The sequence below is a fragment of the Chanodichthys erythropterus genome, chromosome 24 (assembly GCF_024489055.1).
Source record: "Chanodichthys erythropterus isolate Z2021 chromosome 24, ASM2448905v1, whole genome shotgun sequence".
Lineage (NCBI taxonomy): Eukaryota > Metazoa > Chordata > Actinopteri > Cypriniformes > Xenocyprididae > Chanodichthys > Chanodichthys erythropterus.
Genome location: NC_090244.1, coordinates 28,448,234 through 28,464,157, shown reverse-complemented (window position 1 = coordinate 28,464,157; position 15,924 = coordinate 28,448,234). Strand labels below are relative to the sequence as shown.

Genomic DNA, 15,924 nt, shown 5'->3' with positions numbered 1-15,924 from the left:
AGTGTGCTGAGGACAGCAATAAACTAAAGCTGTGGAGACTTTCGCAGAGAGGGAGAGAAATGAAATAATTTTAGGAATTGATTTCTGAAATCAAACGTCTGTTTTATGCAGATCTTCTGTTTCTGTGAGCTCTGAATCTCATAGATCAGTGTTTCTCAACACTTTATTTGTCCTGTGCAACTCCACATCAGTAAACCCCCTGCATTATCACCAAACAAGAAATGTGTTCCTTTTCATTTGTATTATACTGGATATCAAATACCACGATCAAGTGAACTTAAAAAAAAAAAAAAAGAAAGAAATGAAACGGGAATTTAAAGGAATAATTCAATGTAAGTTGTCATTCAATGAAAATCTTGACCTTCTTAGCAGATTCATTTGAGAACTAGCAATGCCTACTTCATGAAATTAAAATTCATTTCTGTTCACTAAACTGTTAAACTCACTGACTCAATGATGTAGTTGCAGACTTTAAAGGGTTAAAAAATGAGAATAATGTCATTTATTACTCACCCTCATGTCGTTCCACACCCATAAGACCTTCATTCATCTTCGAAACACAAAATAAAATATTTTTGAGAGGTTTTCTTGTCATTGAAAGCAACGAAATGACCACTTTCAAGGTCCAGAAAGGTACTAAAGACATCGTTAAAACAGTCGACATGACTACAGTGGTTCAACCTTAATGTTATGAAGCGACAAGAATACTTTTTGTGCACAAAAACAACGACTTTATTCAACAAATTCGTCTGTTCTCTGTCAATGCCATACACTATTTCCATTGCAGCGCTTCCGTGTTTACATCCAAACGCTGGCTCAGTATTAGCTGGCTCTGGTCATGTGAGCAGCATGACGCATGCGTGCCAGCCAATAATGAGTCCCCTTTCACTGTATTTCACATGCAAAAGAGCGACCAACACAAACTTATTTCTGCTTTTATATTTCACATAAACAAATAAAACAATACAGGTTTGGTACAACATGAGGATGAAATAAATAAATAAATAAATAAATAAATAAAAATTATGATTAAATCTCATTAAACATGGCAATGTCATGAGTGAAATACACTTTCATGACCATACTAATGTGAAGACCATAAATAAATATTTTTTTATAAAAATTAAAAATATAACATGTTTTAAAGGGGGTGTGAAATGCTATTTCATGCATTCTGACTTACACTGTTAAAGAGTAGGATTCTCATGTTAAACATGGCCAAAATGTCTTTGACAAGTGTATTTCTTTGCCAAATACACTACTTCTGGTTTCGAACCGGGTTTCTGAGAGGTTTTTTTTTTTTCGAGTATGGCCTGATTCACGTCAAATAAGAGCAGAATTCCTTGTATAGTCACTTCTCCCTGATAAGCGTGCACACACACATCACCCAGAAAAAGGGCAAGATCAACGCGCTTCGTTCGGGATATGGAAGCTGAGAGATTTTTCAACAATGGCTGTGTCCCAATTCAGGGGCTGCACCCTTTGAAGGCTGCATACATCATCGAGGCAGTCTCATTTAAGAAAAATAAGCATTAGATTGCAACGTAAAGAAATTACTAGTGGTTCAACGGATCACAAAACTCACGGTTCGGATCACATCACGGTTATGAAGTCACGGATCGGATAATTTAAAAAAAAAAATAATAATAATAATAATAATAATTGGGGGGTGGGCAGTAACTAAACTTTGCATTTATTACTTAGTCCACTTAAACTATTCCGATACAACTAGTAAGACAAAACACTTTCAAATGATAACCTTTCACTCTGTTGCAGTTAAACTTGCAACTGATCCGCAAATCACATGCGTCCCAAACCGTGGGGCTTGGTCCGTACGGATCACGGATCAAAAACGATCTGTTTAACCACTAGAAATTACAGTATTTTACACATCACAATTAATATCAGTCAATTTTATTATGGTTACTTTTCTTAAATAAGACATCCTTGATGAAGTATTCAGCCTTCAAATGCGACCTCCAGAGGACGCAGCCTCCGAAATGAGACACAGCTCCTGTCACCAAAGGAGTGTGTTTTTGGTTGTGAGGGAAAGATTACCTTTTTCAGCTTCCCAAAGAGCCCAGCGTTAAGGGAACAGAGGATGAAGTTTGTTTTTCCGGGGCAGCAACGGAGTTGTGCATGTATGTTTATTTGTTCCTGGGATTTCGGTGATAAATACTTTGTAAACAAGTCCCAGTTCGGCTCTGGATTTGCAGATCGTGGGCGGTGAGTAAAACTGCATCAGATGTCTGTGTTTTGTTAGCAATCGGCGCACAAGTGCATATAATGTAAACAACCCGAACACTTTTGTTCCCTTTTTATTTATAATGATGTTGCAGCTAGCAGATCTCTACACAAAAGCTGCGTGCGCTCGTGACTCTTTAGCTCCGTCCACAGCACTGACAGCAGACACGCCTCCAGGAGCTCGGCTTTTTTCGGAAAGACACGGTTTAGCGTATCTATCTTTTATAAATATGATAAAACTAAAGACTTTTCGTAGATATGAAGGATACATTGTTACTCTATATGTACTCAAGATTAACACTCTGGGGTCAGCGGTCACGCCGGCGTGATCACCGCATTTTTTTCTAACCAGTGTGAAAGAGACTCAAAATACTCTGTCAATGTTGCACATACAATTAAGAGTTATACACCATTTTAATCTGTGGAATATCTTCTTTCATTTGTGTACACTCAGAGTAAAAACAAAATGTTGTGCTTTTTGTAAAATAAAGAAAACTAACATGATGCGTGATCTCTCGTCTCCCTCTGAACAAAGTCCAATCTGATAGTTCTTAGAAAATGAACTGTAACTTAGTGAATACTAATCACAAAAAAATGGCACTTATGTCTAAAGAAACATTGAAATGTCAGGTTTTAAATCGTGTAAGTCAAATTGAAAACAAACATTCTGTGTTTATGTAATCTGTATGAAAAAAGAGCCATGTCAGAAATCCGTGATCCAGCTCATTACCCGCTAATGTGGCCACGCCCACGGAGCCAGCGCTACTCAGACGCAAATTCAGAGTCAATACATGCATTCATCGTCTCAATCGTGTATTTATTGTCTTGAAAAGTGTTTTGAATAGCCATAGTTAGCGATCTCTGGCCTCGATTAGTTCAGTTATTTCCTGGATTGCCTATTCTTCTTTAGTGCTCAGGCATTTGTGGACAAAAGGGGCAGAGCGCCCTCTGGCTTCAAGTATGAATTGTAAACACAGTATCCAGCGCTCATTGTAATGACAATAAATCCTCCTCTGTATAGAAAATTGACAAACATATGAGAATCCATCAATATTTCTCCAAATGTGCATGCTTTTAAGCTAAAAGCCTATATGAAATGCCATAGAGGTAACATAATTGCTCAGACACTTTGCATCACAGAAATACATTATATTTTAAAGAATATAATAGAATACCATTATTTTATTAGAGCTCTTTATGCAATTCTTTTGTCTTCTCAGGTGAGAATGGCCCATTTTCAGTGGTGATTCACGCCTCCTCGCATACTGTGTTTCTTGGCAAAAAGTGTCTTACAAAAACTAAATCAATATATTGTTTTATATGAAGGAGTAGGCAGCATAATTTTTACATAATTTTGAAGCAAAAACTCTAGTCTACAACCTCCAATACCCTAAAGTCTTATGAACACAGATTTATTATACTTTTTTTGGCCTTATTTCAGTGACTTAAGTTTTTTGTTTTTTCAACAACCACGCATAAATGTTATTCCTTCAAAAACACAAACATGTACATACATGTTCCTCACATATTATTGTAGCCTAGTTTGTGCTGAATACAGTGTAATGACACTTTTTCCATTAATATGTTTATGAATAACTGAAAAAAGCACAAATGTCAGGGCATGTCAAAACTTCTCCAGGGCCCCAAAAATCCTCAGACCCCTGAGGGTTAACATGAGATAAACTGTGTGTGATACACCCCCCCCCACCCCCCCACCTCCCCTTTAACATTGAGGGAAGTTTATTCTGTACATAAGCAATCATTTGAAAAATGTCTTTTAGATGAATGTTAAAAAAAGGAGGCATGGCCAAGCAGTGTTCAAGATAATCACAGTGTGTTTGAACAGCAGTGAAGTTACTGACAGCAACTAATTCTCAAAGAACCATGAAGAGTGATTGAATAGTCTTCATTGTAAGCATGACCATATGCAAATCACTCTAATGCACAATGTTAGAATGAACTTTGTCTATTACATGAATATGACTGACACCAAATATGATGAGATTCAGAGATATATGTAATGAGTTGTCAGTCACAAGGGTCTGCAAGCATGAGGCATCAGTAAGACTTCAGTTAAAACAGTGTAAAGCTGCAGTCACTAAACTTTGAACGTGAAATTTCATTGGATGCAGCAACTGTTGTGATATGACGTAACGGTCTACAGCATCTTTTTTTTATAAACATGAATTCAACATACAACATATAGTAATACATTTAAAATGTAAAAATATACAACCTACTCGACTTTACTGCAAAAATATCATTCTTTTAATTCAGCCAAGAGGTCATGCTGTCATGAATCAATCTTCTACTGGTCGCATGTCTTCATGTGATGCGAATTCGCAGGTCAGAGTTCACCAAAGTTGAACTTTGGAACACAGTGAAATGCGAAACGTTTCGCAGAGCATGCGTTTACGGTCTGAGACCATCTGATGCATCCGCATGCGTATGAATGGAAGTCAATGGATTGAAAAGTGCAGTGTGACCGCACCTTAAGACAGTTAAAGAGGGCTGAAACAACGCCGAATCTCAAGAGGAACGTAAAACACAAACCTTCACAGCAATCCAATCTATTTGCAACTTCCAAAAAAGGCATCAATAAAAACAGCTGCATGAGCCAAACATTGTGACCAGTCACAGGTGAAGCAAATATCATTGATCATCTAACAAGGCCACATATTAAGATCTGGTTAGATTAGATTGTAAGCTAACAATTGGTTCTTGTAATCATCGTGTTGGACGCAAGAGAAATGTGCAGGAATAAAGATCTGAGACTTTGACAATGGCCAAATTGTTAAGGCAAGGTCAGAGTTAACTCTAAACTGCAAAGTTTGTGTGTTGCTCCCAGTCAGCATTGGTGAGAATTTACCAACAGTGCCATAGGAGGCAAAAAACAAAAACCAGCGACAGGGTTTTGGGCACCCAAGACTTATTGCACGAGGGCAACAAAGGGTATCCCGTCTGCTCCAAGCCAACAGAAGGTCTACAAGTCACACACATGTTAATGATAGTTATGGGAGGTATGTGTCACAACACACAGTGCATCGCTGAATATGTGGCTGAAGATCTGTAAACCAATCAGACCCCGTCCACCGTTGGAAGCACCTACAATGGGCACACAAGCATCACAACTGGACCTTGGAGCAGTGGAAGAAGGTCGTCTGCTCCGATGAGTCCCTCTTCTCTTTTACATTACATGGACAGCCATGTATGTGTGCAGCTTTTACCTGGGGGAGGGATGCACCAGGATCACTGTGGGACAGTGTAGGGAGTGTGATGCTCTGGGCAATGTTCTGCTGGGAATCCCTGGTTCTGGCCATTTGAAATGTGCAATCTATCTAAACACTGTTGCAGACCAGGTACAGCCCTTCATGACAGTGGTGTTCCCTGGAGGAATTGTAATACACCTGCCACACTGCACACATCGTTCAGGAATGGTTTGAGGAACATGATGAAGAGTTTGAGGTGTTGTCCTGGCCCCCAAAATCCCCAGATCTCAATCCAATCGAGCATCTGTGGGTCATCGGGGGGTCATAATGTTTTGGCTCATCGGTTTGAAGACATTTAATAAACAACATTTGCCTGGTTTTCTCAAGAACCAATGGATCAGTCGATGCCCAGTACTTTTTGGTTAGATCACTCTCTCAAAACATAAAGCTCAATATGCATGGCCATGAAATCCAGTTTCAAACCCTTCAACCTGCAGGAAAGCAACAGCACAGAGAGGAAACAATGTTTCAAAGGAAGAAAAAATGTGTTTTAATCCAGTGCTTTCATCATTTCATTAATGCATCAGGCAATTGAAAAATTACACTCCTGACTATGGTTTATTTCAGCAGCTAGAGGAGGAAAAATGAATGAAGACGACAAAGAAGATTATAAACGAATAACAATGCCTCTTTTGGCGTGCTGCTGGAGACAGGGAAAAAAAGGCAATATTTTGTGCGCATTTTATATGGAAACGAAAAATTGAATTTTCCTTTTAATACTAGGATTATACAAACATGGAAGAAAGCTTAAATAAATATTCTAAATGGAAATGGATTTTGCATTCGACATATATATTATCTGTATATTTTTTTATTAATACAAACAGGGGTTCCAGGTGCAAAATGTCTTTATCTTTTTACAATAAAGGAATAAATGCAAAAATTTACATTACATTAACATGACTATCTAAATCAAAACAACAGCCCAAATCACATTTTTTTAACATTTCATTCTGTGTTGTTAAGGTGAAGCCGTGTGGAATCAAACAAAAATATTTATAATCACACATTCCAGTTGTGTCTGTTTCAAGAAAATCAAACAATAATAAAGCAATAAATATGCCTGAGGGGGAAAAAACATGCATTTACATTAAAATTACAAACTATTACTAAAATATTACTTAAATCTATACAATGTTAAATAAAATAAAATAAAAATACTTAAATATCTGTGTGAGTTTGTCCCAGTACTACTAATGCATTTGGTTACACTTTTAAAGTGCATAACTAAATTTCACCCATATTACAAATGGCGGTTATTGTAATATCATATCACACCAGCGGTTTATTGTCAGTTACGACAGTCTCGGGAGATTTATATCCCAGAGAAAATCCCTGCATCAAGAAACCATTTACCTTTCCTGAAAACACCTTGTTTCCTGCAGCAGGTATCAAAACAAAAGGCAGACAGATGGGAAACAGATCATGGAGTTGTTTGTTTCTTACGTTCTACGCTTAATGGCGCCTTATACACAGATATATTAATAAGGTATTATGCACAATAACAGTTTTATGGATTTTAAATGGCCATCATTTACAAACATAGTGCACAACTATCACATGGAAGGGGAATTTTATAACCCTTTAATGTAAGTCTCTCTCTCTTTTAGCTCATTCATCTGAGCGGAGCTGAAACGCATTGGAGATGTTTTATTGATGGAGATGCAGGAAAGATTAAAATGGGCATTACCCAAACCAACAAGAAACCTCTTTAATGATCAATCAAACGTAGCACAACAAAAGTAATTTCTGCATTCTTCAAGAGTGTGGCCATCCCAGAGACCAAAATTAAAGTTTGTTCTGAGTTTATTTTGTTGAAGTAAGTAAGTATTGTCGTAAATGACAAATAAAGTCCATGAACAACAGACTCTGATTTAGAAATGTCACTTTAGCAATGTTTATGCTGCACAACCAAAGCATCTTGAGCTGTATTCAACTCCTTTCAGGAGGTTTTTTTTTTTTTTTTTTTTTATTCCCCCACACTGTCCGAGCTGCTTTTTCCCCCCATACAATCTAGAGATATTGATTTTTATACTCAAGCTCCAAAAATGAAAAATATACAATAAAGTATCCCATAAAACTCATATCTTAAGTCTTTTGAAGTCATCCGATAACTTGTGAGGAACAGACAAATTCAGCTAATGCTGTAAACTATCCCTTTCTTGCACATTACTATAATATTAATGGTTACAATAAACATCAGAGCCCAAACTATTACATTCAGTTGCTATTTATTTATAGTTATAATCACCTCATTAAAAAAATAAAAAATAAATAAATAAATTGCACATAAGGCAGATTTGCATTAACTTCTAAATCTAATTATAAAATTAGTTTCAATTAGTTTTCTACTTTTTGAAATATAATAATGTACACAGTTACTGTCATAACTTGTTTTCATGACAATTTATTTAAACAAATATTAAATAATTAAGACATTACTAACAGGTAAAGTAAATAATAATGAATATATAAGCTAATATCGTGCATATATTTAGTGAAATGCTTAATTTCTCTGTGAACTAACATGTTGTGGACACTGAATGACTTGCCTGAGGTAAATGTAATGCTACATGAGATATTATTCTCAAGGTGTTTTACTGATGTCTCTCTGCAGTTGAAACACTGGTTGAGAAATTTCACGTAAACATATATATGTATAGATCATCTGTTCTTCTTGTTCTGTGCTTTTTCCTGTTGTGGCGGTTAGTAAACAGTATTGCATTATCACCCAAATTTATGACAAATGTGACATTTATGTGTCATTGTAGAATTTGTGAATAAAGGTGTTGCAACACTAAACTACGTCAAAAAAAATAAAAATAACAATATGTAACATAATAAGAGGAACGCAAATAAAATAAAATAAAATAAAATGTCTATTACAAAAAAACTTGCATACATTCAATATAAAATGATGCAGTTTGAATAATCAAACTTAGAGTCTTTCGTGACAGTTGGGATGCTGTCTATGTAGGCAGTGAACAGTAAGTGTGTGGAACAGAGCTGTTGTGTTACTACACAAACATACATCAAACATACCGGACAGGTTTCCTATTTGTTTAGTTTAAATCAAACAAACAATATTGCGTCTGCACGTTTTGTGTAATCCATTTGGCCTGTGACAAATAACTGAATCATTTCTCAGGAGCTTTAATACGTCCGAAGGTAAAACAAGCCAGACTGTTGTCAGACTGGAGAAATATCCATTTTCCTAAAACAATAGCACTCTATTGGCATTCGTCCCACAGTAATTACTTCATTAGCTAATTTCTCTCAGCTGAGACGACACGTTTGATGGAGTAGACCAGAGGAAAGCAAACGGAGGAGGAAGGCAAAGGAATCAACAGATAAACGGACGCTATCTCCACTAGTGTTGGATCAATTAGCACAATGAAAACAGCATGGATTTTGCATTACTACTCCAGCACTCTTTCTTGGTTTACTTAATGTTTGGCGGCCTGATATTCTCAGCACTGCCTGATGGGATAGTGGAGGATCGATGGGAAAGGAAGAGGCCTCGCCCAGATCTCAGAGAAGACTCAATCAGCTCATGCCAATAAATGTGCATTACACTCTCAAAACACACACACACACACACACACACACACACAGAAAGCTCTATCTGTTATTTCAGGTCACTTGTAGAGTTACGGCTATGATGAAACACTACATACTGGTCAAGTCTCCAAATGATGAAGAGTTTACTTTATCTGTTTGGAGTGTAACAAAGAGGAAGGAAAGAATGTGAGAGAAGCACAGTGATTAGCATAACATTCTGTTTGAATAAATGATTTACGTACATTTCTATCAGTTAAAACATGACCAGAAAAAACTAAACAAGTTTTGGTATATTTTAGCACATATATAGGGGGGGAAAAGATTTAACTTTAAATAAGGGCCAAATGACATATATAAGGTAAACAGATTTGTAGCAATATTACCAGATCATAACAGAAAACCTCTGTGTGGAGTGTATGGAGTCATATCCTCTGAGCCAGTGCTTTTAAAGTCATGTTACATTTCAAAAGAGTGCAGGTCATCACTGGCATGGCTTCCTCCCCCTCAGCAGATGTGGCTAAGAGAATGCTTTTACATTACAATGAGGTTGACATGTTATAGAGAGCGGATCCATTATCGTGTGTACCTGTGTGGGGAGTGTATGTCAATGGCAGTCTCCCCCTAGCTCACGGATCAGGATGATAATGCATGTTTATGATGGTCTCTCGTCTCGTACCCACACGCTGCTATAGTGCTTTATGGAGTAAAAGCCGCTATGAAATTGCTACTTGTATTAGCGAGGCACTTTTACTGTAAATAAAGAGATATTATGTGTGCATGTGCATCTTGTAGGCACTCTCTCTCTACAACACTCAACACATGCCAGCATGTAAACTTTTTCAAGCACTTCTTTTAACTGCACTGTCTTGCTTACGCACAAAACAATCTATCACGGCTGTAATTAGCACAATGGAGAGCTGTTGATTCACTGCTAACAACATTTATTACATAATTAAATTTATTTCCTTGGCAGACGGCACTTTACAAAGAAACAATTACTTCAGCATGTAACTAACTAAGAATACAAATTGAGTGCTAAGACAAAACCACAAAGTGCTAATAAGAAACTAGGCTAGCAATACAATTGTAGTTCTGTCAATAGAATTAAGGTTAGATTTGGTTAGAAGAACTGTTCAGAGTCTTGGCGATAATGTATATATTTTGAGAAGAGGAGGAGGGCCAGTACAGAACCCTGAGGTACCCCACTGGTTAACAGATGTGATTTAGACACCCCTTCTCTACAGCACTTCTTTGAGGGGAGTTCCCATGAGGCACATTAAGACACAAATCAGGAAAGTGCAGCTCCTTGACAACAAATGAAGGTAAAGACCCCACAAAATGGGGATTTCTGCCTTACACAGTGTCTACACCAGACGCGACTTTTATCACGTCGCATCGCTAAAAGCTGTCTACATTGAACGCAACAAACCGACCGTTGCAAAGCACTTGGACTATGTCAGAAATAGAACGGGGAATCTGGTTACTGTCTGGAATTTGTCGCGTCGCACCGTGCCGCATCCAGCATAGACATTAGGCCATCCTTAAAGGGGTGGTTACATGCGATTTCACTTTTTTAACTTTAGTTAGTGTATAATGTTGCTGCTTGAGCATAAACAGTATCTGCAAAGTTACAGCACTGAAAGTTCAATGCAAGGGGAGATATTGTCTTTTAAAGTTATGGCAGTTTATTGCCTACAAAAACGGCTGGTTTGGACTACAACGAGCTTCTTCCCGGGTTGGTGACATCATAAACCCTTGCTATTAACATAAACACGCCCTCGGGAACACGCAACAAAGTGGGCGAGGCCATGTGGCGCATCATAATGAAAGCGGAAGAGTTGTTTACACCGAACGCGAGCTGCGCGACGCAACGCGTCAAAAGATATAGAACCCATTATTATCTGTGATATTTTCTACACTGGATGCGGCGCTGAAGACAGATTCCAGAATCTACACGAGTTTAATGCTGGATTTACACAAAGACTTTTACTGAAAGATGAAGCAGTTCCCACTTTAAAAGCAGAAGCAGTTGTTTATTGGCTTCAAACTGTAAGTACGTTTTATTGTTTGTAACTTACATGTCTTTTAAACGTAATGTTATAGTTCTGTTGCTGTTTTTAATGCATCAGGGACATATACAAAGAGCAACTCGTTTCTGCTAGCCAGTTAGCTAAGTTCTAGTGCAACAAACACCAACAAACTTCTATGTTCATAGACAAACAGTTGTTCATGCTATAAATTAAACGCTACCTTTACAAAAATGCGACTACTCAGTCATGTATTCGGCTACAGTAAAGCTTTAATCAGGATAAAACTGTATATTGAAAGCTAACAAACAGCAGTGACAGCATCTAAACACTTTGACACAAATACTAAATGAAGTACCATTCATAAACGTCCTTTAAAAGCCGCGATTGGAGAGGTTCTGCCTGACCCTCTTCATCTGGGTCTGATTCGGCTCAATTTGATACAGCAATATAGGCGCTATTATTTACATTCCGTCTAAGCGCGTAATAATGGATGGTAAGGGGCGTGGCGTTTCTGGACGCTTCAGCGAATCACGACAGACTGGGCAAGTTACCAACCTGCTGACTAATCTGAGTACACTGCGTATTTTGGAGGGAGTGGCTTCATAGAAGCAGGAAGTCAAACGAGCCGTTCATATGACAGTGGAAACAGAGGTGTAGAATAAAGGTAAAATATATGAAAAATACAGCGTTTTCAAAAAAATGAAGCATTAAGACATGTTAAACTGTGCCCAAAAAACACAATCAAGCCTAGAAAAAAACCACGTAACCACTCCTTTAAAAATATTCTTGTTTGCCGTAACCCGACCGACCATGTCAATTTAGGACCGACTCAAATTTTTATTTTTTTCTGCTTTAAGTCCGACCGACTTGTCGGTTGTAAATTTGCGTTAAGACCGACCAATTTTTTTTTTTACTCTTCAAACAACTAATACAAAAGCAATAAAATAATATTAATTATATTTTAGTAAGTATTGTAAATGTATAAATAGCTTAGGCCTACATACAAACGAAGGCTACGTTATGTTTACACTATTGGTTAACGGATGTCACACTATGGCCGGTGCGTTCGCTTCATCTCAACCCGTTGAGAGACGAGACGTGCTGACAGATAAAATAATTACAAGATTGTGATAGCCTACGCATATTTCTCTGATTTCTTCAAGGTTTTCTGTTATTACTATGGTAATAGCGCGCATAGTCTTGGTGATCAGAATCCACATCGGATCACAAACATAAGTTATTTAAAACACTTGCTGCTGTCTGAAAGTGAGTTTTGAGCTAAAATGATTTTAAAAGTCTTAAATGCTGGTGTTAGCTGATAACCTACATGTAATCATCGGCGCCTCCGTCTCCACACACAGATAAACTCCGCTTTTGCTCGTACCCACTCCCTCCTCAAGCCCGAGCTGGCCCGCTTTGGACCAAGGTATTCGGCGGGCCGAAAAACCCCAGCCATTGGCCCCGAGGAAGCCCTGATGAGGCACGATCAAGGCCTGGAAGTGACAGTGGAAACACGACTGGCCCTGGCACGCACTAGCACGCCTGCTTTAGGCCCGACAGTGGAAACACGGCTGCCCCCGAAGGCATGTGTTGAAAGACCCAGTCAGTGATGTCACGATATGGTAATTTGTTTAAATTCATACCTACGTAATCACCGTCACCAAAATTTTACTTTTTTTTTTACATTGAAACGTGAAAAAAAATATATAGACCGACCTACCGACCCTTTTTTTTTTTTTTTACTGTTACTGCAAACCAAAATATTTTTAACGATGGCCTTACCACTGATTATAGTCACTGATTATAATGATTATAATGGGTTGTATTGTCTTTTGCCATTTGACATTTACAGTGCCTTTCTGGTAAAAAAAAAATAAATAATGATGATTCATCTTGTTCATGGGCATATACAAGTTTTTATCCAATAAAATGCTCTCTAGATTGTCCTTCCCTCTAAAATCACCTGCCTCAGGCTAACAAAAGCAAGTAGCAAATCATGTTTTTTTTCTAGAGTGTGATGTAAATGTAAATGCTAATGTATTTTATTTAAAAAAAAATGAGGATAAACCACAACTTCCTTGTTTCCATTACACCAACACGTTAGAAACAAAATTTATTTGTCAAACCATTTTATAGGGTTTTTAGGAAAATGTTAATAGATGTTTTCATATATCAAATATCAAAGTGAGGAAAATTAAAGGAAAAGCCATGAAAATGAATTTCCATGAACATTTTAATTAATGCCCCAGTATCTTTGCATTGTCCTTCCTTGCTCCTGGTTCTCTGCTCAGGGATCTTGACCTGGGGTAATTGCCTTTTAGCTTTGAGAAAGGCAGTCAAGCTACACTAGGCTACAGCCCCCATCTGGGAAAACTTCATTCCTAAACAACATCTACACAAACACCCTGAACCACAGAGTCACATAAAGAGATGGTAAAACACTGAGTTAATTGTTTAAGGTTTACACGTTATATGGTCCAGCTGGCAGGCATCAAATGAAGTCTGTTTGAGCATATGTGTGTGCGTGCATAATCTCAACCAAACATGCAGTGTGCTACTGTTCAGCGACCAGCATTAGACAGCCTAATTGCCCCTCCTGTGTCTCTGGGAGGCTGGGAGACCCTCACAGTCAGTGTTGGGTCTTGCAGGGCCTAATTGACCCTCTTGGTACCATGAAGGAGTGTTAAATGAACAGAGGGGGTGAATAAGAGAGAGATGATTAATAGAGTGGGGTTAAGAGACAACCACAGCCTGGAGGAGATGTGATCCAACAGTGATAGCGGCTAACAGAAACCCTCTTCACCCGTCTTGGCAGAAAATGACCAACCTCCAGGCCAGCTGAGAGGCTGAACCGGTCAAGTTGGGTTAAAGGTTAAAGGTAAGGAGTGAAAGGTTGGAATTTAAGGGTCTGGATTTCCATGCAGGCTTGAGGAGCAAGCACAGGTGGCCAGTGGAGATGAAGCGATATGATTTTAAAGTGATGCAATCAATCATTATGATTCAGCTCATGGAAATCAGAGCAACATATTAATAAATGCAGGGTTTTGTTCTGTTCTGTTCTTTGTTTTTTTCTTCTTCTTCTTTGTTCTACTTAAGAAACTTGTTTGTTCTGCAGATGCCAAAACATAAGGCGAAGGGCAATATAATGCAAGTATTATTCAATATTTATTCAAACTTTAAAAAACATCTCATAATGGCCAAATGTCGGCTAATTTAACAGCCTAGTTGATATGTCAATCTATCATTAGCGCACACACACTAGATCGCATTAAGCAGTGAATTTATCACACCACTCTTAAATGTTCTGGAAACATGGATTTCATCTGTCTGCACGGAGGTGAGGAGTGTTGATGAAACACTTCCTGGGCACATCTCCCGAGTCTCCGGCCCCTTCAAAGGGGGAGGGCCTCATTTTTCATGCAAACTGTAATTTAGTAAGACTGAATATTGATTGAGCGCTCCATGTCTCCCAAACAATGCCACTTCAATCAGGGCTCTTGGAGGCTGCCCAGCCTGCTGCCAATAGCCGCACAGACTGATTTAAGAGATGGATAAAAAGCGGATACGTCGAAGGGCCGCACCATGACTAATGGGGCCCTTCTGTACAGCCCCAGACTATGCATCATGATTTAACCAAAAGCTCTGATGAACAGATTAGGAAAGGGAGGAAACAGGCGGCCACCAGGAATTTCAATACCAGTGAGGGGACGGGGTAAAACATAAGAGATACTTGGGTTTTTAAAGCAGAGGTGTGTTTTAACAGCACAGTTTAACAAGCAGGCGAGAATTTATTTTGAGTGTTAGAGATTCAGGAAGCTAAAAACAAAAATGTTTGGTACGTTTTTAATGTAAATGACATTAAGCAAACAGTGTTTCTTAACAGGCAAAGGTAATGCAGTTTTTGTGAAGTGCTTAAAATCTTTATAATTCTGAATTTTATACAAAGATTTTCTCAGAAAATGCATGAATTACTTGAAGTACTTGTGGTAACACAATTGATCCAACAACAATAATAAATAATAAATATACTATTCTAAATAATAACGAATAAAGAATAATTACGAAGACATGGTTGCAATTTATTTTACAGTATATGCACTTACAGACAGACAGACAGACAGACAGACAGACAGACAGACAGACAGACAGACAGACAGACAGACAGACAGACAGACAGACAGACAGACAGACAGACAGACAGACAGACAGACAGACAGACAGACAGACAGACAGACAGACAGACAGACAGACAGACAGACAGACAGACAGATAGATAGATAGATAGATAGATAGATAGATAGATAGATAGATAGATACATAGATAGATACATAGATAGATAGATAGATAGATAGATAGAGACTGTAAAACCGAACAGTGAAATGAAATTGAGTGTTTCACTCAAATAATAATGAAAGTTCACTGTACTTAACAGAAAAAAAGTTGCATGAACTCAAACTTTGATTGTAGTAAGCTGAACTTAATATGATTGAGTTGCAGCAGATTTCTAATTCCCAGCATGCTTTGCATCAGACTGTATAAGGAAAAGAAATGTCGAAATTATGTGTTATTTTGTGTGTTTTTGTACAACATAGGGAATCATGAGTTGTAGTATGTAACAAGAGCACTAAAATAAAGTGTTACCTTTTATATATTAATATTAAATATTCTATTTATTTAATATTTCATTTTCTAATTTTATTTTGCAAATAAGAATGATAAATTAAATATAAACCTGCACTCTTGATTGGCTGCAAGTGTTTGTCAGTAAACGTGGGCATTCAATGAATAAAACGTTTCCTCATTAGCTTTCACACGCATC

General features: G+C 37.8%; 1 protein-coding gene across 1 annotated transcript in view; it reads right to left on the bottom strand.

Annotated features, from left to right (window-relative positions):
• wwox (WW domain containing oxidoreductase) overlaps positions 1-15,924 on the bottom strand; it is a 278,702-nt gene that overhangs the window by 123,400 nt on the left and 139,378 nt on the right. The window lies entirely within an intron of this gene.